At 47.7% G+C, this 23387-nt stretch overlaps 1 protein-coding gene and 1 pseudogene across 14 annotated transcripts in view; one reads left to right on the forward strand and one right to left on the reverse strand.

Moving 5' to 3' along the window:
* The window catches only part of INPP4A (inositol polyphosphate-4-phosphatase type I A), a 118695-nt gene that overhangs the window by 28461 nt on the left and 66847 nt on the right, over nucleotides 1-23387 (forward strand). For 2 of the 14 annotated variants that reach the window (XM_053923730.1, XM_053923737.1), the window contains exon 2: nucleotides 18775-18943. The exons of 11 other annotated variants lie outside the window; for them this stretch is intronic. The gene's annotated coding sequence lies outside the window, so the exon portion shown is untranslated. Of the gene's footprint in view, nucleotides 1-3385; nucleotides 3404-18774; nucleotides 18944-23387 lie in introns of those variants that run through there. One more of the 14 variants, XM_053923732.1, reaches the window with a different exon arrangement.
* Nucleotides 20584-22017, reverse strand: LOC112315179 (mitotic spindle assembly checkpoint protein MAD2A pseudogene; annotated as a pseudogene).

The raw sequence follows: 23387 nt of genomic DNA on the forward strand, positions 1-23387 counted from the left end.
TGATGTGGTATTTCGGACTTGCTGCCCATGAGAGGGATGTGTGTTTAAAGCTAAAATAGGGTGTACTTTCTAACTTGCGGGTGTTTCCTTTTCCTGACTCAGGCACTCTGTGTTTAAGTCATAGGACAGCCTCAGGCCACGTGAGCCCAAACACTGGCCTTGGAGGTGGCATCCTGCTCAGTCAGGCTCCTCCACTCCTGCGTGCTTTTCGAGGATCAGTGTATAACCTCAGCTACTAGGGGAGGTAGTTATTCATTTTCAGTTGCAGATCAGGGAAGTGAGCTCAGAGAGAGATCAAGTGGCTTGCCCAGGTTTTATCCAGAGTCCTGTTGTGTGTTCTTGTGGCTCAGCATAGTTTTTGTTGGAGGAAGGATTGTTATTGTAAATCCACCTGTTAGAAGCACCCTTGCTGACTGTTTTCTCTGCACCACCGGTTATGGAGCACAGGGCCCGAGTCTGGGCTCCTCCTTGGCTCTCTGCTGTCTCATGTGGCTCTCTGTGTGCTGGGCAGTGAAGGTGGCCAGCCTGCCCCTGTGCATTTGCATGCTTGCTCCCTCACTCCTGGCCAGTAGTCATACCGGACAGAATGTGCTCTGTCGCCAGCCCTCTCAGTGGCCAGGGCACTGACTCTGCAGCCAGCCTGCCTCCTTGTTCCTGGAGCCCTGTGTCTCCCCAGCCACACCCCCTGCTCCAGCCTGTGGGCGGTGGGGAGGCAGGCCCACTGGTGCCACAGACCCTCACAGGAATGAAGGATGCCATTGGCATGCCTGCCCTTGTAGGTCAGGCTTCAGCTGTGGGGTGAGCCCAGGAAGCCAGCCTCTGCAGCACACTGTCACTGTGCAGAAAAAGAAACTGAGGCCAAGAGAGAGGAAAGCGGTGCTGGGAACTGACTTCGGGTCACATAGGTGTGTTGCTAGTTAACCTGCTTTCAACTCTAAAACCCTTTGGAGGTGGGGATCCAACAAAACAGAATTTAACCAGAGCACCTGTGAAATATTCCTGCCTTGGGTGCTTCCATCCCAAGGTCATGGGTGTCACTGGGTGTTTTTCTCTCAGTGTCAGCCCTCGCCCCACAGAGAGGCCGGGGGTCCGGAGCAGGAGCATCTGTGGACATGGTGTGACCCTTTGAGAGAGTTGACGACACCTTCCTCTGAAAATTCCCTAGAGCAGTGATTTTCAACTGGTGCGTCACAAGAATTTTTAAAACATGTAGTACCTGACTATTTAGTCAGGGCACTGACCTCTTTTCCCTTAGATTGTCCAATAAAAAATGACAGCAACCCACACAACAATAGCGTCTGGTGTGAATGAATCAAAATTACACCTATTTTTTTTGTCAGATTGGCAAAACATATTTTTTAGTGTGCCACAGAATTTTAGCTCTTAGTTGGTGTGTGCCAATGATGAAGAAGGTTGAAAACGCCGCCCTAGAGAGAAACCGCACATCCTCCCCTGAAGCCTCAAAGGTTCTCACGTGCCAGTGCCCGCTTGGTCACTTGGCACGTTCGAAACACACCGCCCTTGGCAACTGGAGCCCTCGCATCCGCATTTGCCTTCATTCCCTCTGATGGCCAGGGGCCACTGGGTAATCCTGTGATGTTTAGACTTGATTTTAATCAAAATTTCTTTTAATGTATCACTGTTTTTATTAGGTTCCTATCTTTTTTAATTTATTTTTAGACAGAGGGGAAGGGAGGGAGAAAGAGAGGGGGAGAAGCATCAATGTGTGGTTGCCTCTCACATGCCCCCATACTGGCTACCTGGCCCGCAACCCAGGCATGTATGTGCCCTGACTGGGAATTGAACTGGCCACCCTTTGGTTCACAGGCCAGCGCTCAATCCACCAGCCAGGGCTAATAAAAATATTTTAGTTGATAATTTATGTGGAAAACCACAGGAGGAATAATACAGTGAATGCCCATTCAGCTTAAGACACTTTAATTCCCAATACAATTGAAACTACATATGCCCTCACCTCTCCCTGAGGTTAGTATCTGAAGTCTGCTGAATTTACGTTTTATTATTCTCATTCACTTAATTCTTTGTATTTAGTGACTCAGTCATCATAGATTTTTATACTGGGAGATGGGAAGTAAGCATTACTTCTCAGTTTCAGTCATGTGGTGCTTATGGTCAGAAACAGCTGTTCTTGAAAATGGGCTATGGCTGCTGGGCTGTCCCAGGTGGTAAGAGAAAGGTCAAGTTCAGTGTGGGGCCAGGTCCTAGTGGATTAGGCTCCCTCTCCTTCTCTTCCTTCTGCCTGACCTGCTGGGTGGGCATGACCTGCCCTGGTTCCCAGTACAGAGCACTGCCCTCCTTTGCTGCAGAGTTGACTATTCTGGCAGGTTCTCTGTCTGCCACCGAGCATCCCTGTACTCTCTGCTTCAAACACCCTGCCCCAAAGATGGCAGCCCGGGCCACCTCTCTGTCTCCCTTCTTCCTGGGCCTGTTCCCATTTTCCCCTCAGCCACCCTGCCCCGTGGACAGTGGGGCAGGAACACGCTAAGCTGTGTTGCCACCCGAAGTCTGGTGAATAGATGGGCTGCGCTCAACAGACAGATTGTGTTTATATTCAGTCCTGTGAAATCTTCCACTTTCCCCACTCTGCCGGGAGCCTTTCCTTCGGCTTACTGATGCGCTTGGTACCTGCCCCACCCCCTCCTCTGCAGAAGCCCCTTTGCCTCCTTACGTTGACTGAAATGAGGCTGGTTCTCCTAGGAGAGCCAGAGCCTCAAAATGGAGTGGGGTCCTTTCTCTGTACATCCTGGAGCCCCTTCCTTCTTGACCCATAACTGTGCCACCTTCTCCACTTCCTCTCACTGCCCTCTGTCACTCCAGGTTACCCAGTCTCTAGAGAGGACTGGGCACCTGCCTCTGAGGTCCTGTCACCTCTGACAACTTTTGTCTGTGGGGGGCATGTGGTGCTGCTACTAAGCCTTTGTCTTCGGCTTCCTCTCCCGTGGTCATTCCTTCAAACTGCCTCCCCACATTGCCCACCCCTGGATCTTAGCCTTCTGAACCCCCACCTCCCCTCCTGCTGTGTAGCCTGCTCTGTAGGCTGAGAGTGGGCAAGTGTGATTGACATCAGGGACATGATCCAAAATGCTAGATGCATAACTTCCTATTTAAAAGAAATGCGTGACTTCTGAACTCCCACCCCATTTTTCTGTGTCTGTCACTTCCCCCAGAGCTTCTTGTCCATTGGTCCATTGGCCCTGAGGTACAGGAATGACCGAGTCCCAGCCACTGACCTAAAGGACCAGTGCAGGGTGTGACAGTCTCGCTGTGACTAGTGTGATGAAGGAGAGGTTGGCAGAGGGGCGAAGTATTTGAGGAAGCTCTGGAATAACTCTTCGGGCAGGATCCGGAAGCTGCAGAGAGAGGAAGTAGCCCCAGAAGCCAGGTGGGAAGGACATTGCAGGGGGTCTGGGAAAGACAGGGAGGTACTCAACCTAATGTAGATATGCTTTTTCCAGTTCTTAAAATCTTGCATACTTATTGTAAAGGGTTTAGAAAAACATGGTTCCATAGATAAAAAAGAAAATCACGCTACTTCCTATGTTAACATTTTAATATATTTTCTTCTATCTCTTCCATTTTGTGAGTGTGCTTCTGTGTATTTACATTGGTGGGTCTTAGAATTTTGCACTTACCAAGTTCTTATAAACTCAGTGCTTTTTGTTTGAAATGTCTATATAGTATTGGGTTGGTCAAAAAGTCTGTATGTTTTTTTCTGTAAAATGAAAGATACATTTTTCATTTTCACCAGTAACTATTGATGTGGGCATTTTGAGTATGTTGGTTATCTCTCACATGGTATAACACTGATCGACCTCTGTTAATGTCTTGATTTGATTGCTCTTCACTTCAACTGGTCTACCCGACCACGGAGCACCATCCAGCAAGAACTCTCCAGCACAGAACTTTGCAAACCACTTTTGACAAGTTCAGTCAGTCGTAACACCTTCTGCAGACACTGCACAAATCATTTTTTGCATTTTAGTTGTGTTTTTACTTTTCTTGAAATAAAAAAGCATAATATGCAGAAAATGTTGCATAGTTCCTTCCATCTTCAATACTGAAATGGCTATACAAAAATTCACCAATTTTGATGTTTTTTAAAATACACACTGATATGACAGCTGTCACAATACAATCTAACAAAATTGTTTTGAGTGAAGTTAAAGACAGCTAAGCGCTGCTAGAGTTACCTTATGGAAAAAACCAAATGAACTTTTTCAGCCCACCTAGTATTTCACCATGTAATTGAACCATAATATACAGTTTCCTTGACAGGCATTTAGGCTGCTATTGAATCTTGCAGTTTGTGGTGTAAAATACGTAATGGCATAAATAATGGTGCAGTGAGCATCCCTGTCTGACGTCCTGCCAGGGAGCAGACTTCTGTCTTCTAATCTCACTGTGGCCAGTGGTAGCAAACGCACTCCCCTCTGCCCCCAACACACACTCCTGGTGGCCGCATAGAGTCTAGCGGCTGCACACCTGCCTTGTGGGTGGATGGCTGGGCCTCAGGGGAATGGCCTCATTCCTTGTGGAGTTCTAGCCTTCCTGCTTAACAGAAACAACCACACAGGCCCTCGGGGCCTTGCCAGTCCAAGGCTGTTATCTTCTTTGTAAGACCTATTTTAGATTAAAGTTTAAAAAATACATGTGCATGAGGATGTTGGTGCAGTCTTTCAAGTATCATGACCGTGCAGCCTGGTAACAGCAGGAGATCTGTTTATGCTCTAACATTCAAGTGATTAGCAGGATGCTACACATTGGTACCCACTGATCTTGTCTATGTAAAACACAGGGAACAACTGACTTCATTTAGGGTGTGGTTATGAGTGGGGGTCCCCTTTATTTTCTGAGCTTGCTGTGATGGAACTGTGGTAACAATTTTTAAAGGTTTTGTGCTGACCGCCCTTGGCTGGCCTCAGGGTGGGTGCGGGGCAGCCCGGCTTCAGCGCAGCCAGTGTGTGCTGTTGGGCCCCCACCTCAGGGCCCACTTCTGCTCAGGGCCCACTGCGAGCTCTTCTGGTGATGGTCCCTGTATTTTGTTGACTTCCGAGTATAAGCATCTTACTGACTTTAACGTATTTTGATTTTTCAATAAGACTTTTGGGGACTCTTTTCATTTATCATCCTCTGAGTGAGTAATCCGGAGATTTGTTATAGTAGAATACTCTTTTCTTGAGGTAAATCTGTAACTGAGAAAATAGAAGTCTGTTGGAGACACCTTATCTAAAGAACTAAAATGTGCTATTGGCTAACCACCGAAATTGAATATTTCTCTTCTTCATAAAGATTATTTGTTTTATTGTAAGAGATACTGCTTATTTAAATCGGAGGAGGAAGGGCTCAGGATGAGAAAGTGAAATTAGAAACAGGTCTGTTTAAACTTTAATCACAACCTTAGTGGTGGACTTGCCACAGTCCGCACAGTGGACAGAGGCTGCTGCCCAGGGCCCCCAGCAGGCGGTTTCTCTCTGTTGCTGGAAGAGTCTGTGACTCTTTTCTTTCTTTTTCCTGGGAATCTTCCCGGGGTCCCGTAGTTGTGTTGGCTGACTTGTGTTTTTCTTGGAATCTTACTAAGAAATTAGGCCAAGTTTTACGGAAATGCACGTACATGGCAGGTGCTCTTACGCGATGGCCTAGGAAGCAGCTGTAACCTCGTGGCGCTTTGGGAAGCGGCAGACGTGCTGTGAACCTTCCCGGGTCCCAAGAATCTGGGCAGTTTGAAAATCCTCCCACCCTGCCCCGCTCCTTTTCGGCTCTTGGTTCTGTTCTGGGAGAGGACATCCGCAGTCTTTCCCCACCTTTGCCGTCTGCCTGTGTATTCCTTTCTGCAGCACCGTTTGCCTTCATGGGTTAAGAAGGTGTGGAAACCATAAATTGGCAGGTGAGCCAGAAGAAGTGAGACCCAAGTTAGAACAGGCCGAGCTCCCTGGAGTTGCCCGAAGGCCCTGCAGTTTGTGGTGGGCAAAGCTGGCCTGGATCACTGAGCGTTTAGGTCATGAGCCTAGGTTCCTGCAGCCGAATTGCGCCAGAGGAGTCTAGGAATAGAAGTCAATTCTTAGAAGGCTGGGTGCGTGACGGGCAAGGCAGCCGCTCTCAGATGTCCGATGGCTTCACTCGTGCTGGCCTCTGCTGGGAGGGAACTGTCCTGGGAGGAGTCTGCTGGCCTGGAGCTCTTGCGACTGTGACCTATGCCAATAGCAGGCGGTGAGCAAGGGGGAGACTGCAGCCAGCACCAGGCTGCCCAGGAATGGCACTGATCGGCTCCAGTGGAGGCCAGGTGTAGCTAAGGGGTGCTCTCTGGGGAGATAAGTACAGGTTTTCATACTTGCTCTTAAAAAAACATAAAGGAAAGGCTAGTTGATTCAAAGCTAAGCTTATTTTTAAATAAAGTTTAAAATTTTAGGATAGTTTTAGATTTACAGAAAAGTTACAAAGATAGTACAGAGTCTCTCTATATCTACCCACCCCCACCGCCCCCCGTATTGTTGTCCTAGCACATACAGTGCTTTATTAACTGAAGTCCATACTTTATTTAGATTTCCTTAGTTTTTTTAATTAATGTTCTTCTTCTGTCCCAGGGTCCTAGGATCCTATCCAGCATGCCACATTGCATTACATTTATTTGCCTTATTTCCTTAGGGTCCTCTTGGTTGTGAGAGTGCCTCAGACTGTCCTTGCTTGTGATGGCCTTGAGAGTTTTGAGCTGGACTGCTCAAGTGTGTGGAATGCCCTTCATTTCGGGTTTGTCTGATGTTTTTCCCATGAGCATACTGGGTTGTGGGTTTGGGGGAGCTAGTCCACTGACATGAAGTCCCCTTCGGGACATTTCATGGCAGGGCACATACTGTCAACACGATTGTCACCGCTGGTGTTGACCTTGCTCACCTGGCTGAGGTGGGGTTTGTCAGGTTAATCTGGAAAGCGACTCTCCCCACCTCCCCCGGCGTGTTCTCTTTGGAAGGCAGTTGTTCTGTGCAGCCCACAGGTGAGGGGTGGGAGTTGGGCTCCACCCCTTTGACAGGACAGGGGTATTTGCAGAAACTGTCTGGAGTTGTTTTATATGCTCAAATTGTTCCATCGGGAATTCTTTCAGTTGGCTCTTGTGTCCCTTTGATGTACTCCTCTTATAATGCTTTTTTATGTTTACATTTTATTTGTTTAAGCATGCCTTGCCTTCCTGGCACTGCAAGATGCTCCAGGATCACCTTGTATATAGTTCCTGCTCCAGCCCCAGGGTCAGCTGTTTCTCTTTTTATTGGAGAATAGTATTAGAGACTGAGCACCGAGTGGTTAAAGCTACTGTAATTTCAGTTTCTATGTACTCAACTTAGCAACAAAAGCAAAACCTGTACGTAGCAGTACCAGCAAGAAATAACTGAAAATCTCTCTCCGTCTACCAGCTCTGCACCCCCTTGGGCTCTGTGACCCAGATGTGCTCCCCCTCCTGGTTCTGACCTTGTCTGTGTCTGGTGTTGTCTTCATGCGCAGGCTCTCACTCCATCTCTGCAGTCGCATGCTGTCTCACTGGCTTGTCGTGAAGATGCAGTGAGCAGGTCTCGAATGAATGGTACCTGCTGCCTCAGCCCTATAGTGGCTCGTGGTCAAAAGCAATAAAGTCTAACCGGAGAAAAGAACCTGACAGAAGAGAGTTTTAGGCACACAATGAGCTATGTAGACAGGACGCACAGCCAGAGCTCCTTAGAGAGAGGGGTTGCTCGATGCTCGAGGCTGGGGGTCAGGGAGAGGAGGATGGGGTGGGTGGTGCTGGCTCCTGCAGGCTGGGTCGGGGGGAGTGTTGTGGGGATGGTAATATGGAAGCTACAGGTGCAGGGGACTGATCAAAGTCTTGCACTCCAACCTAAAGACTCTGGATCCTCATCTTTAGGCGAGTGTATGCATGTGTGTGTGTCAGTGAATGAGTATGACAGAAGTGTAATCTTTGGCTCTCAGCCAGGAGTCCAGGCGAGGGCAAACTGACTGGGAAATGCTGGATTGGGCCTCCCGAGAGTCCTCAGGGTTGACGGAGTTAGGTGTCATCTACTGGATGGTTGAGTGGGTAAAACTGGGAAGGTGCAGGAGAGTGGAGGCCCACACAAGGACCAGGTCTGACCTGCAGCCTGTCCCTGTCCTAGCACTTGTCCTTATTGTTGGCAAAGAGAGATGCCCCTATCATGCTGAATGACTCTGGCAGCCACTGGGACACTGAAGCACCACCTTCGAGCTGTCATTTACACATTATCTGTTGACACCACTGGTTCCAAGTGGTTTAGGGTCTTATGGATTCTGGACCACTGTGCTGGAACCCTGAGGAGCCCAGCTCCTTTGAAAATCTCATTCTCAGGGAAATTTGTCCCTAAACTTTCCTTCTTGGCAGAGCAAACTCTGCTCCTCACTTCCTGGGGCTGAGAGGACGCATAGGCATATGAACCCCTCTCCCCTACGTAACTATGGGCACGTAATTTGTTTCTGGGAGGGAGATGGTGTGGAGGCATGTTTAAGTGTTTGGTCTGAGTTTTTGTCCTTGGATGACGTGGCATTTCATGTAGGGTTTTTACATCGTCCCCCTGCGCAACCACCAAATTCTGACTGCCTTCTCTGCTCCATCTGTATGGAATTAACATCTGCGTAGTGTTAATGATCAGGGGCCTGGCCCTGGGTGGGTCTGCCTAGGGCCAGCCGTAGTGTGGGTTCTTGACTTCATGAAGGAAAGATTTCACAACATGAGTCCAGGTGACTATGAGGATACATTTATTAAAGCTGGGGGCAGTGAAACAAGGAAGGGCTTAGACAGAAGATGCAACAGGAGAGCCTAGGCTGGGCTGCCTGAGCTCACTGGGAAGTCGGAGGAAAGGGGGCCTGGGGACCAGGTTCGGGGGTCAGCGTGGGACAAGCTGCCAGCTGCCTATTGCCTTAGACAAGTGTGCCTGTGGGGAAAGAGGAAGGGAAAGGAAATGGCTTGGGGTCCTTTGTCTTGAGGCTTTTATCTCTTTCTTGCAGGAATCTTAGGGGAGGTGTCCGGCGGGTTTCAGCAGAATACTCCGTCAATTCTCCCAGTGCGCCCTTTCAAGCTCATGGTCCCCTCTGGTTGGTCAGTGGCAGGGCAGGGGGTCTTTAGTCAGTGCAGTTGGCTCTGGCCTCCAACCCACCTGGTGTTGCTGCTGTTCTGGGCCTGGAGCTGAAATACAACTGAGGCCTAGGTGTTACCTCCTGGGAGGAGAGTTTACCCGGGGGGTGAGGTCCTTGTTTTCCCAGTTTTGCCCCCTGCCAGGCACTTGGGACCTTCAGCCCTGGTGACCATCTGCATCTGAGTAAAAACTGCTCAGCCACTGTGTTAAGCTATCTGTCTCAGCTTCCTAATTCCACTGGCCAAGGAACTAATTTCCTTCCTTCCTTCCTTCCTTCCTTCCTTCCTTCCTTCCTTCCTTCCTTCCTTCCTCCCTCCCTCCCTCCCTCCCTCCCTCCCTCCCTTCCTTCCTTCCTTCCAAGATTTTATTTATTTATTTTTAGAGAAAGAAGGGAGAAAGAGAGGGAGAGAAACACTGATGTTTGAGAGAAACATCAGTCCTATGAGAGAAACATCGATCTGTTGCCTCTCAAACACCTGTAACCAGGGACCTGGCCTGCAACCCAGGGACGTGACCTGACTGGGAGTCAAACCAGTGACCTTTTGGTTTGCAGGGCAATGCCTCACCCACTGAGCCACACCAGTCAGGGATTGCCAAGGAATTTTCCTAGCTTCTCGCTGTCCTGTCTCAGTAGGACCCACATGCATGTGGAGTGACATGGACCATCTAGAAAGGGCCAGGGTGATGGAGTTTATCCAGGAGTCCTTGTGATCTCATAAGGTGTGGTGGCAGGGACCTAGGTGGGAGCTGCGCTGATGGCAAGAAGTGCTCCGATTCTGGGCATGTCACTGGGACTTGGTGATGGGTTGCATAAGAGGGGGAGAGAGACTGATGGAGGAAGAAAGGGAGACCATGTTTTTGGCGTGGCCTGCCTGGAGGATAGTGATGCCGTTTGCTGAGTCAGAGAAGACTAGGGGCAGAGCAGGAGGGAACGAGGACCAGCACTGATAGCCCCAGAGAGTTGAGTGTGGCCACTTCAAGGGCTGGGTTTTCTGCTGATTTCTTTTTTGACCATGTTCCTTATCACAGGGGAATCTCTGAAAAGAGAGGAGAAGAGGTTTTGGGACCAGTACCTGGCTTCGGAGAATGGAGCCCCTGTGGACATGGAAGTGCCCATGTGGGGGGCACTGTGTCCGTCCCATGGTGGTTCTCAGGCCTTGCGGAGGTACCCGGGGTCCCTGCACCTGTGGTGTCACCATTAAAAATGCATGAATAGTCTGAGGCTTGGGGAAGGGTGTTTGACACTTCACTGCTTACTTCTGGGGGTATTTGTGATCTGGTTCTGTCCAGACCCCTTTCTCACCTTCCTGGGGATGCCTCCTTCCCTCTTGTTCTGTTTGAAGCTAGGACCCCACTCCATGTCTCCTCGCCCTGGAATCACCACTGACCTGTGACACCAGGACCTTCTAGTGGGTGAGGTGGTGACAGCTAGGGGAGTGGCAGAGAGGGTGTGCCTGAATCTGGTCAAAGAATACTTTGAGGAGAAATATTCAGTCCTGTTGGTGGCACAACAGATCTTAAAAGTGTTTGGTTTGTTTGCTTTCCAAAATTACTATTTTATAACACTTGGACTCTCTGTTTAGAACAAAATAAAACAGTTTCTGCAGAATAAAAGCATTTTAATGCTGACTTCTTACTTTAAGAAATATTACAGTGGGGAAAAATGAAATGAAGTTGCATTTCTTTATGGTGATGGAGAAAAAATGTCCAAACCTGAACTGGGTCAGGCAGACAAGAGTAAGAACAATAAGCTCCATCTGTATCTAATTGCAGCTTGAGACCCAGTTAACCGAAAACAAGTTATATTTCCCAAAGGGAGTGGGAAGTGAACTTTGCGCACTTCCAGAGAATTTCCACATTATGGTTAGTGTCACAGTCAGATGGCAGATTTTTTAAAGTTTGGGATAAAGTCTGTTTTAGGCAACTGACCCCCTGAAAGCTCCCAAGAGCCTGGTAACACCTGCAGCAGGAGGGTCAGGAGGTCAGCCAGCCTCAGACCAGTGCAGAAGGTAAACCGAGTGCCTTTGAGCCCCCAAGGCCCTCATCCAGTGGGGGTTCTCTTTAAAACAGGCGTGAGCACACATGTGTACACACGCTCTGTCATGGATGATTTGGTTTCCTCCCCCCTGGCCAGGGAGAAGCACCGTATTTCAGTTGACATCAGTGTTGAAAACTGATAGACCAATTGTGGGTGAAGAAGGTGAAGCTGTGGTAAAGCACAGATATAACGATGGAAAAGGAGCAGTAAGTCCAATGCATTTTATATTGAACTGGCAGCCCGCATGCGCCTGAGAGAAGGCAGCTGGTGTACAATCACACGCTGAGTTGTTTTCATCTCTTTCCCCTTACTGTTGAGAGAAAGGGAGCCCAGGGGTGTGACTGCCAGAGCATGCAAGTCAGGGACAGGACCGATCTGTGTTGTGGGTCTCTTGTTCAGAATGGTTCTTAAAGTCAGGGAAGAGCGTCATATATTTTAGAGTAAGTTTCGTTTACTGTGGTTTGCTTTTTAAAAATTGTTGCCCAAGTGATAGCTTACTGGCCAGAAGCAGCTGTCAGGGATTTTCCAACTGGAATATCTCTCTTATGGTATGAAGGGCAGCCTTAGCGATATGCCGTCCCTTATCATTCATTCCCATCTTATCTCAGAGGGGTCAGAGGGGTTTGAGGGATCTGTATCTCTGTGATGCTTCAGGGTCTTCAGTGATCTGTTTGTGCCTTCCTGAAGGTGAGCACACTCAGGTCCCAGGGGATGTCCAGGTAGGGGCTGGCTCTGCAAACGTTGCCCACAGGAAGCATAACCCTTGGATATCATTGTGATATCCAGACCCATAGGGGGAACATCCCAGGGAGGGCCCCTGACGAGAATATCTGCAGTTTGCCAAGTGCTGGCTTTGAGCCACAAAGGCTAGGGCAGGTCCCCATCCAGTTCACAGATCCCTAGTCTGGGGTTCGAGGGTCCAGGGTCCAGTGCAGTTTTTAGCTCCTGCATGGCAGAGCCAGCATCCTCCCCTCCCATCCACTGCTCATCAGGTGGAGGTGGTTGGCTGGTACCTCACATTCCCAGCCCCCTGCTCAGTTTGGGGTCTGGGAATGCCATCTGCTGCCCTTGGGCCGTGGGCAACACTTTGTGACTTCCAAGAACGTGTTGGTAACTCCCCTCTCTCCCATGCCTGCTTACCCGCAGCCAGTTGTTTGGGGTAACATTTCTTTTGGATGTTGATTAGAACCCTTTGACCTTCTCAGCTGAATGGCCCAGAATGAAATGAGCCCCTTCTGTGTAGAGAGAGCCCCTAGAGGTGGGTTTATTTGTGAAAGACGTGTGTGGCTTGTTTGCTTACTCTGATGTCCTGATCTGTGACCCCGCACCTCTCATGCACAGCGGCATTTCCTCACATTTTTCAAATGACTTGCTAATCAGGGTATCTGTCTAGGTGGCTGTCACTTTTAACAAATAAAGTGTATTTATTTAACGCGTGGCTTAGTTTCTGCTGTGAGGAGGTTACCTCGTACTGTGTAGAATTCACATTCTGGTGGTTGACGTCAGCTTTCCTAAAATGGAGTATTAGACAAAAAGGAACTCGCACGCAGTATTTTTTCGTTGATTGTTAGAAATTAAGTATAAATTTTGGGGGGACTGACTTTTGGAATGATAGTACAATATTAGGAGCTCTGAGAGCTGTTGGTTTTTCAGCAAAACAACAGTTGTTGAAAATTATTTTAAGAAAGCAATCAATTAAAATATTGAGACAATTAAATTGTCCTAAGCATATACAGCAAATGAAGAAACATCTATTCAGGAAAATCTAAATTTCAGTAACAACAGCAAGAGTTTGTGGCACTTGAGTCATGACCCACTCTTTCCCACCCAGTTCAGCAGGATGGAAGCTCTGCTCTGGCTGGGTGTGGCCAGGAAGATGTAGCTCCCTGTCCCCGAGTTTCCATCAAGGCTGCAGTATTTCCCTGCAAGGGGAAAGCTGCCAGCATTTCTCCTTCCCCTCAAGCTCCACATTGTAGATGCTAAATTCTAGGAGAATATAGCCAGCCAGCCCTTGCTCATGGCTGGAGGCCCTGCACCAAGCCAAGACTACTAGGGCCCCCGTTGTCCTCTGTCATCCCAGTTTGCTCATAGAATAGAGGTTTGATTTTAGAAAAGTCAAGCCAAAGAAGAGCAAGGCTACTGCCATCACCCAGCACTCTCATCATAAAGTGGGGGTGTCCGCTGAGAGAGGTGGGCCGTTGTCTTTGGTCTCAGCTCCAGAGTAGTGATTCAGAGATTTTGCCAAGGAGGAGAGGTAGGCCACAAGAACAGAAAGTTCTGAGGTACTGAATTTATTCATAATGAGTGTGGGGATGATTAAACCTAAGGATGCTCTCAAAAACAAGGAGATTTTGGTGGTAAGCAGCTAACAAGAGCCAGTAGGTCCATGAGTGCAACAGTTGGGACTTTAGGCTAGAGATAGCCCAGGAAAGAGACAGCTGAGGAGAGCCCTCCTGGGGTTAGAAAAAACCTTAACATTGACCTCAAAAATTATCTCTGCAGAAAAGCCTAAGTTTGATTAGACTAGGCTGCTCAGCAGTTGATGCCCCAGGACATTGTCAGAACCAGTGGAGCAACCAGCCAGTAATTCATGGAGCCTAACAGCTGGGCGTGATAGCATCAGAGGCAGGCAGCCTAACGGGGAGGAGAAAAGAGTCCTAATAAATGCATTGTCACCCCAGGGAGACTGCACACACCCAGGGCAGTGCTCTCTGGGGAACAATGGCAGAAGCTGCATGCTCTGAGTGAGGGAGGGGTGGGGAGGATAGACTTCACTAAACTGGTCTAGCGAACTCACTGAAAAAAGGAGCAAACAAAGACAAGCTCAAGGGGGGAGGTGAGTATTCAGAATTGCTACCATATATTATTGAAAAGGTCCAAGATTCACCATAAAAGGATAAGATGTGCAAAGAAATAGAAAAATATGTTGGAGGTGGGAGAGGAAGCAATAGAAACTGCCTGGGAGAAGGCCCAGATGTCGGATTTAACAGACAAAGACTTTGAAGCGGTTGTTATAAATACAACATGGGTTTGTGTTTATAGAACATTATAGAACTCACAGGTTTGAGCTGCACAGGTCTACTGATATGTGGATTTTTTCCAATAAATAGTATGGTCGGCCCTTGGTATCTGCAGATCTCATGTCTATGGACTCAACCAGCTGCAACTGGCGGTATTTTCATATTCTGAATCATGATTTTCCAATCGTGAATTCCCAGCTGCAGGTTGAAAGTACTGTTTTCCACCCACAGTTGGTTGAATCTGCAGATGCAAATAGCCAACTATAGTGTCAACAGTTACACCAGATTTTCAACTGTGTGTGGGGGCGTTGGTACTCCTAATCTATACATTGTTCAATGGTCAACTATATATTCAAATAACTAAAGGAAATCATGCTTAAAAAATAAAGACAAGTATGGTTACAATGTCTAATCAATTACAGAATATCAATGAAGAGACAGAAAGTAAAAATGAACCAAGCAGCAATTCTGGAGTTGAAAAGTAAAATAACTGGAGGGTTACGACAGTAGGTGTTAACTAGCAGAGGATAGGATCACTAAACTTGAAGGTGGAGTGATAGAGATTATGCAGAAAATGAGGGGATGAAGAAGATGAACAGAGCCCCAGAGAAATGTGGGATACCATTAAGCACACCAGTATACACATAACACAAGTACTAGAGGAAAAGAGAGAGAAAGGAGCAGAAAAATATTAGAAGACATAATGGCTAAAAACTTCCCAGATTTGATAAAAAACAATGTACACATCCAAGAAACACAACAAACTCCCAAGTAGTGTAACCACAAAGTTCATACCAGGCCCATCATAGTAGAAAGTGTTGAATGACAAAGATAGAGAGAAAATCTTGAAAGCAGCAAAGGAAATATGACTGATTGTACCAGGGAGTCACGGTAAGATTCACAGCGGACTTCTCATTAGGAGTAGTGGGGACCGGAGGGCGGAGGGATGGAATGATCAACGTCCTGAAAGAAAACCAAACCATCAACCAAGGATCTCATATCCAGCACAACTGCATATGAGATCCAGTTCTGAGATCATAAACGAAGGCAAAATAAAGGCATTCAAAAATTTAACAAAACAAAGCAGGGTTTGCTGTCTGTCAGCAGAGCTGTGCTACAAGAGAAATATAAAGGAAGTTCTTAAGGCTGAAAGCAAATGACCGCAGGTGGTAATTCAAATCCGTATGAGAAGACAGTGGCAGTAAAGGGTATTGTGTTGTTATAAAAGACAGTGTAAGTGCACATTTCTCCTCCTTTCTTAAGTGATTTAAAAATTAATTTTGTGAAATAACATGTATACCAGCACACCTCATTTTATTTTGCTTCACACACACTGCGTTTTCATCAATACCAACACGACTCTCCACCAGCAAAAAAAAGAATTATGACTTGCTGAAGGCTCAACTGATGATTAGCATTTTTAGAAATAAAGTATTTTTAATTAAGACATATACATGGTTTTAAAAAGCCATAATGCAGTCGCACACTTAGTAGACCACAGTCCAGTGTAGACATAATAACTTTTGTGTGCGCTGGGAAACGAGAAAGTTCACGTGACTCGCTTCATTGTGACATTTGCTTTCATGTGATGGCCTTGAACTGAACCTGCACTCTCTGGGGTGCGCCTGTATCTAACTATATTGTGGGGCCCTATAACATTTAGGAAGGCAGTGTGCTCGACAGCAGCATAAAGGAGGCAAATGAGAGAAAAGCTGTATCGGAGTAAAGAAATGACCTTGCATTAGGTAACTCGAATCCATCGGAAATAATGAAGAGAACCAGAAATGGTAATAAGAAGATTAATATAACAATCTGTACAAATATATACGTGCTTTCCTTCCTTCCCTCAGTTTCTTTAAAAACATGAAGTTATGTGTAGTGGTAATAACACTTTTTGAGTTTTTAGTGTATAAAGATGTAATATGTATAAAGATAATTGGACAAAAAGGAGGAAGAGGGACTAGAACTAATTAGGAGTAACTTTTCATATATCTCTATCATCGGAATTGTGTGTGTAAAGGAATGAAAGTTTACAATAGAAAGTAATGCTGTTAACTCAAAGGAAAGCAGAAACGAGGAAGAGGAACAAAGAAGACAGGGATGTCCATGTCCTTGCCACCAGCCAAGTGTCTTATTATTAAAATAAAGGGTGCAAACTAAATATTAGAGTGTGACCTTTCAAGAAAAGAAATTTCATCAGCCTTCTTTAGATAGAGCCCTTAGCTGTCTCAGGTTTGTAAGGAATCTGGGCCTTCTTGTCAAAGGTGTATTTCAAATGTATTCGGAGCATGTACAGGTCTGACCTGGAGGTAGTGCTGGAGTAGCACTGGAGTGAGGGAGGAGCTCAGGGCAGGGAGCTCACAATCTGGGGTTGGGGTGTTCTGCCTCTGCTGATGTCTGCATTGTGACCGCGAGCTGCTCACTTTTCCGTGTCTGACACTGGGTGTCCACTGTGGCATGGTCGCCCTGAGCACTCTGAGATAATGACTGGGAAGCGCTTGACCACAGATGGCTCTTCCTGCCTTCTCCCAAAGAGCCAGATGTGGGGAAGGGAGAGAGGGCATTCAAGGTTCTGTGCCCCAGTGGGAGGGCACTGCACCCTCTGCAAGCAGAAGGCGGGGCAGCTTCACTGCCTGTTATTCTTAACCTCCCACTGGCAGCACCCACCCACGCAGATGCTGGACTTGTGCGGCGCTTTAGAGATGCCAGCTGCAATCTGTAAGGCGTGTGATGGGCTGAATTGTGCCCCTCCCTTCAATTCACATGTTGAAGTCTTAACCCCCAATGTCAGTGGATTTGGAGACAGCATCTCTACAGAGGTAATTAAGGTTAAATGAGGTCATTAGAGTGGGGCCCTAATCTAATGAGACTGGTGCCTTTATAAGAAAAGACACCGGGGAGGATGCCCAGAAAAAAGGCCAATGTGAAGACAAGCAAGAGTGTGCCCATTGCCTGCCAAGGAGAGAGGCCTCAGGAGAAACGCAACCTGCCAGCACTTTTGACCTTGGACCTCCAGTCTCCAGAACTGCGGTAAAATAGATTTCTGTTGTTCAAGCCCCCCGTCTGTGGTGTTTTGTGACGGCAGCCCATGCAGACTCGTACGCATGTCTGATTGGAATCTGCATGTTCAGGCTTGATACCCAGCAGCGTGACTCCAGGTTCTGTCCACTGAGGAGCTGGGAAGCAGCCGCACTCCGAGTCAGCAAGTGCAAGCATGCAAGATAATCACACACACAAAGGTGGTTTTGGGGACGGTCTTCTCTCTGCCCTCCTTCTGACCTGTTTAATGACCAGCCTGGCACAGAGCCATTCGAGTGGCCGCGTTACCCTGTGTGCAGGGCTTTGAGTTTGGCTACTGTGCAGTGACCCATTGGGGAAGGGTCACGTGGCAGCAGTTCGCTGAGAAATGCCAGATCGGCCCTGGATTTAGATCCCCCCCTGTGTTTTCCCCTAAATCGTGGTATTTTTAGAACTGCTTTGCAGTTTTCTCTGTGCAAACCTTTCCTCAGTCGGGTGTATGGTTTAATACTCTCATACAGCCTTTTAAAGATCTACAGGGCGCTGTATTTATTCGACTTCATCTGAGATTTCAAGGCTTTTCAGAATGTTGCTCCAAGAAATCTGATGAATGCAGAACTCCAGAATGTATGCCTTAAAGGCTTACCTGCCGATCGGTTGGTAGACTTTCTTATGACTTACCTCCCCCTTTTTCTTCTAGACCCCGTAGGGCAGGGCAGCTAAAAGCCCGCCTTGGCCTTGGAATTAATGTCTGGAAGTCTTTTTTTTTTTTTTTTAATAAACTTTATTTTTCAGAGCAGTTATATAGACTTATAGCACAATTGAGCAGAAAGAACAGAGCTCCCTTTTACCCTAGCCCCCCCACAGTACATCTTTTTGGAGCAGTAGTAAGTTTCTCAGGTGGAGCGGTGGAGGGCGAGTGTGTCAGACGACCCCCCTCAGGCTGTGGCTCATTCATGACTTTGGGCCTGACACCCAGCACGCTGTCCTTGTGTCTGACGTGGCCCCGTGGAGCCCCGGGGATGTCATTGGCAGGCCCAGATCTAATTCCTGGGCAAGATGCCCTCTGCTGACAACTAAGGCTATATCATTTCTAGAAAAAATGTGTTATTTCAAGATGTAAATTCTTACTCCTGTCTTTGCAAGACATTTTTGCCTTTGTATCTCACTTGACCCTTGGAAGGCCTGGTGTCACTGAAGTTTAACATAGTAACTTGGGGTCTGTAGAGCCTTCCCACAGAGGTTTTCTTAATTGAGATTTGCAGCAAGCCTCTAAGACGGGAACGTCTCCCCCACAGAGAGATAGTGGCCGTGAGCTCAGAGTCAGCCCTTCCCACAGCAAACAGCTGGTGGTGGTTGGGGTGGAGGTGGGATGCTGCGTGCTGGGCCTTCCGTTATAGGCCCAGGTCTCCTGACGGGCGGGTCTGCCACGGGGGAGGTAGATGTGAGCCTTGTGTCTAAACAGTTACATTTCTTTATGTAAGTACTTAAGTAGTAATTTGTTCAAAATGCTAAATGTAGTAAATTTAAGTTAAAATTTTATTTAAAGGAAAATCTATGAACGACAGTGCAAGGCTGTGGTAGAAGTTGTGACCCCCAAGTGCCTGCCTTTTGAGATGTGCTGCAGTGTTGGCGCTGGGCCTGCGAGGTGACCAGAGTGGCAGTCGGAGTCCTGCTGTCTGTCCCAGCCTCGCTGGTTTTCCACAGAATGACTGAGGGTGAGACACCCTCTTCTCTGAACCTGATGTCACAGAGACGGGGTCCAGTGATTTACCTGGGACTGGGACAGGCTTTGTTGTGCGGAGCAAATGACAGAGCAGAAGAAATATGACTCACACTTTCTGGGCACTCCACCAGTGTAGGATAGGAGATTGGGGCTAAGGGGTGGGGAGGAGGGGGCCACATGTGCAGGCAGAGGGTCACTGAAGTGCCCAGAATCTGTAATTTGCCCAAGATCTGGTAGCAGAATAAAAATCTGAACCAGACCAAGAGCACAAGGGCTTCGACTCCCATCCATTGTGTTTCCGTGACATTTCTCTGCTCTCATGTGTGGCTGATGGGTGGCCCTCCCATCAGTGTCCTGGCCGGCCCTGAGGAGGCAGGGCCTGAGGTGGCTTGCTGCATGCCAGCTTCCAGTGTTTAGTGTTCCTACCAATTTCTCCTGGTGGGAGATGGGAGAAGTTCTAAAAAATAAATTTTTAAGGCACATTTTCCCTGATCTCTTTATTACCCAACTTCTAAGAATGTTAAAAAATGTGAAAGCACAGTAGAGATTTTAATTAGCCTTCACTGTCCCTGCTTGTGTTGGGGTAATTGTAACCCACGCTTGTGACAGGAAGACACTTCCTGGGGTCCTTGTTCTCAGCGCCCCTCTACAGTTCACAACTCAGCTGCGAACTTCGGAGGAAAATAATGCCAAAAGTACCTCCTGACGTTTTTCTTATTGTTGCCCAGAAATCCGATTGTTAACCTTCTTCTAAACAAAAGCACAAGCAGCTTAGGGATCTCTGTGGCACAAGGTCACAGTGACAGACAGGGAGGCCGGCTCTGGCTGAGCAGTCTCTCTGCTGCACAGCTGAGGCAGAGGTTGCCTGAAGGGCTGGCTAGTGGCAGAGGGTGGCCCTGGGGTAAGGTGTTTGCCAATAGACCTGAAATTTCCAGGCCTCTTCACTTACTAAGTGGTCTTAGTTCCTTTTGTGGTAGTTGATTTTGGGTTTTGTTTTGTTTTTAAAAACATACATATTTAACTTTATCATTGTCATTTAAAGCATGATTTTAAAAAACACAAAAAGACATTTTTAAGAGTTCTATATCACTGGAATTTAAACAGTAGAAATAATGAAGAAATAACAATAGTTTTGTAGGTGTAAGTTATATACATTAAAATCAAACAATTGGAGTTTTTTTCAATATGGAAGTTACACAAATGAAATAAATGGTAAAAGGACCTTACAGCAATATTTTGTTATTATGGATTATCAGTTACTTTAGGAGTAAACAAAGATGCTGAGTACTCAGACTTCTTACGCTGTGTTTCATATTTACCTGTGTTCTGAGTCAAGCTGCTTGACTCAAAGGTCTGATTTAGGAAGGCATTTCGCGCTAAGGAGAAGTTTTCCCATCTACGGTTACCACCTCCCAAGGAACTGACATTACAGTGCTGATGTAAGGTGCTGGCTCCCTTTGAACAGTGTGCAAAAAGTGACGTCTATAAAAGTTAAACAGGTATCAAAAAATGGGTCATTTATGCACAGTTCAGGAATAACTTTTCCCCGTCTAAAAACTAATCAATGAGATAAAACATGGAGTACAGTTTACTTGCTTCCAGGAAGCACACACAGGAATTACATTGTTACTCTTATCTTATCTTCAGCGGAGGAGGGGGATTTTGTGGGCCACCCACCGGGCTGTTTACTTTGTGGGCTGTAGTAGTGAAGGAATGCAGATGGGCATGCTCAGAACTGGTAATGAACTGTGGTCCCAACTCTTCCCACTTTTCAGGCACAACCAAATCTTTGTATAGATCAGCAGATCAAATAGAGAAACTTCCAACTGTGGCAGAAATGTCATTGTGGCTGTGGTCTGTCTGAGCACCGAGTGGATTTCATCCTGGGCAGCTTTCCGAGACTTGTCTGGCTGTGTTGTCACCTTTGGCAGTTCTGTCACACTTAGTATCAAAAGTACCATCTTTCAAGGACCTCACAACTTTCAGCATTCGAGACGACTGCCTCCAGTTTCTGAACTGAACGTGTGTTTAACCAGTCTTCTAGCTGTTCCACCACATTATTTAGGCATTTCATAAGGTCACGATCGGTAGTTACAAGCAAGGTGAGTCCATGTTTTGCACTTGAGTAAAGGTTTCAGAAAGGTGTATGCCACGCTGATGTAAAATGCTGTTGATGCCAAATGAGAAGAACCGGGCCAGAGTCCCGGCGTCCCCGAGCAGGGTGATGCCGCCCCGTGGCCTGGCGCACGGCTGCAGAGCCCACTTACCACAGGCGACTGCAGGGCTCTGCGGCAGCTTCCTGCCACTGCTTTCAAAAGTAACCTGGCTTTCGTTTTTTATTTGCAGAGCTGGATAGCGCTTACTTCAGAAACAGTGCATGTCCTGGCTTTAGGTTTAGCCGGGCCGGAGACCTGGCAGGACAAGGAAGTTAGCTGTCCCTATGTGTTGGTCATAGATGTAGCCTGTCTGGTTTATGACGGCGCCATCTTGGCCCAACTTTACCAGGCCCGACTGGGTTTGTACCAAGAGAGTAAGAGGTTCATTTTCAAAAGCTCGGTAGAGTTCGGGAGAGTACCAAGACTTTTCTGACTTATTTGAATGATTAAGATTCCAGAGATTTCTTCATTGCCTACTAGCTAAAATGCACTCCATGGTCTGGTATCAGTGGCTCCCAGAACTGGCCTGGACCTGGCTCTTCAGCCCATTCTTTCTGTCCCTGAGAAGACTGGGGCTCCCGGTTCCCTGAGATCATTGTCGTGCCTGTGCCGTTCGGAGTCAGATCTGGCTACACTGCGTCAGAGTCGTCTCTGGCTGGATTTAAGGTTTCTTGCTCCCTCCTTCCCCCTCCTGCATGTGCTTTATTTTGACCTGGGGTTGTCTTGTCTGAATGTCTCACCCCATTGTTACACTTTTGGGTCCTTGTAGGCAGGGACCACTTCTGACTCACCTGTGTGTGACTTCTAAGTGTCTGGTTTGCTGCCTGTTGAACAAATGAATGCGCAGCTCAGGTTCCAGATTGCAGGCTCCCATGAACACTCCTGTCAGAGGCACCACAGTGTAGGTCATCCAGCCAGGCTTGGTCCTGAGGACAGAGATGCCCCCAGCGCCGCTCTCTGTCCTCTGCCCCTGGTCCCTCCCCTGTTGGCCTGATCTTCACCAGTGGCTGTCTTTTTCAAATCACTTTTTGGGGGTGTTTATCATTCCTGTCACCGTCAGCTTTGCGATGAGAGCTGTGGCCAGGCTCCTGTGGCAGCAGCCCTGGAAGGCCTCCCCTGAAGGTGCTCTTCACCCTGGTCTGGAGCATGCTGCTGACCTTCCTTGGCGGATGCTGCCTGGGAAGGAGACAGTCTGACCAGCGGTGGTCAGAGCCATGGGACCCTCCCCATCTCCCCACCCTCCTCCCCGGAGAGGGAGCCTGCCTCTTCCAGCTTTGGCCCAGTCCTCTCCTCCATGCACACATGCACGGGTGGAATATGGGAAAGAAAGGATTGTCTCTCATGCCAGACTCTCTTCCCAACTGGTCAGCCAAAGGGCTGGTCTCCTGGTCTCAATCCTGTCACATGACATCATCTGAGAGGAAAAAACAAAAAACAAGGCAACACCACAACTGAAAAAAACCCAGACAACTGAACAGCAGACTGAGTAGCTGAAGCTCTAGACTCCTGTCTCCTGAGCGGTCTCATGTCAGAATCCGACCGCCTGAGTTTTATTTCTATGTGAGAATTTGGAGCACTGAAGGCCTTTCAGAGTCTCCTCCACATGTGCCACCCAACAGTGACTGGTTGAAACAGGATTCTTTTTGCGGGTAACGTACCACTTAGCCAGAGATTTATGTATGATAAAACTTGGAAAATGCGTGACCTGCTTTGTGTTTCCAAGATACACTAGAAACCGAGAGTTCTCTCCCCGACTTTGGTTTGTTGCTGTGCTCGTCCCTGGTCTCCTGTCCTACTGCCTTGTTCCAGAAATAACTCCGTCTTCCCAGCATGTCATTGATCCGTGGCCATGGCCTTGCATTTATAGCCCTTTATGGAATTGTGTTGCTACTCAGAAAATTTCATATTCTCCCATGAAGCCAACTTTGACACTTTGAATTAAAAAACAAACTTCCCTAGTGATTATAAAAATAAACTAGACCTATCCAGCCTCAGTCATGTAAATTACTGTCATCCCTGCTCTGTCACAGGCAATCTGGAAGGAAATGAAGGTTTGGAGTGACCCTGCCTCTTCAGGCCTGTGCCCCACCCTGTCGAAGGGCTGGGGTGACGAAGGTGAGGGAGGGTTTGGCAGGAGCAGGGTGGAGGTCGGGCTGCCGCAGGGCTGCTGGTTGGAAACTCGTGGTACGGTGCCAGTGCCCCTGTGCCGGAACTTCAGGGAGCCTGTGGCTGCTTATCAGATGAGCCCTGGGAGCTGGGCCTAGGAGCTGGGGTGGAGGG

This window comes from Desmodus rotundus, chromosome 5 (genome assembly GCF_022682495.2).
Source record: "Desmodus rotundus isolate HL8 chromosome 5, HLdesRot8A.1, whole genome shotgun sequence".
In the NCBI taxonomy this organism is placed as follows: Eukaryota; Metazoa; Chordata; class Mammalia; order Chiroptera; family Phyllostomidae; genus Desmodus; species Desmodus rotundus.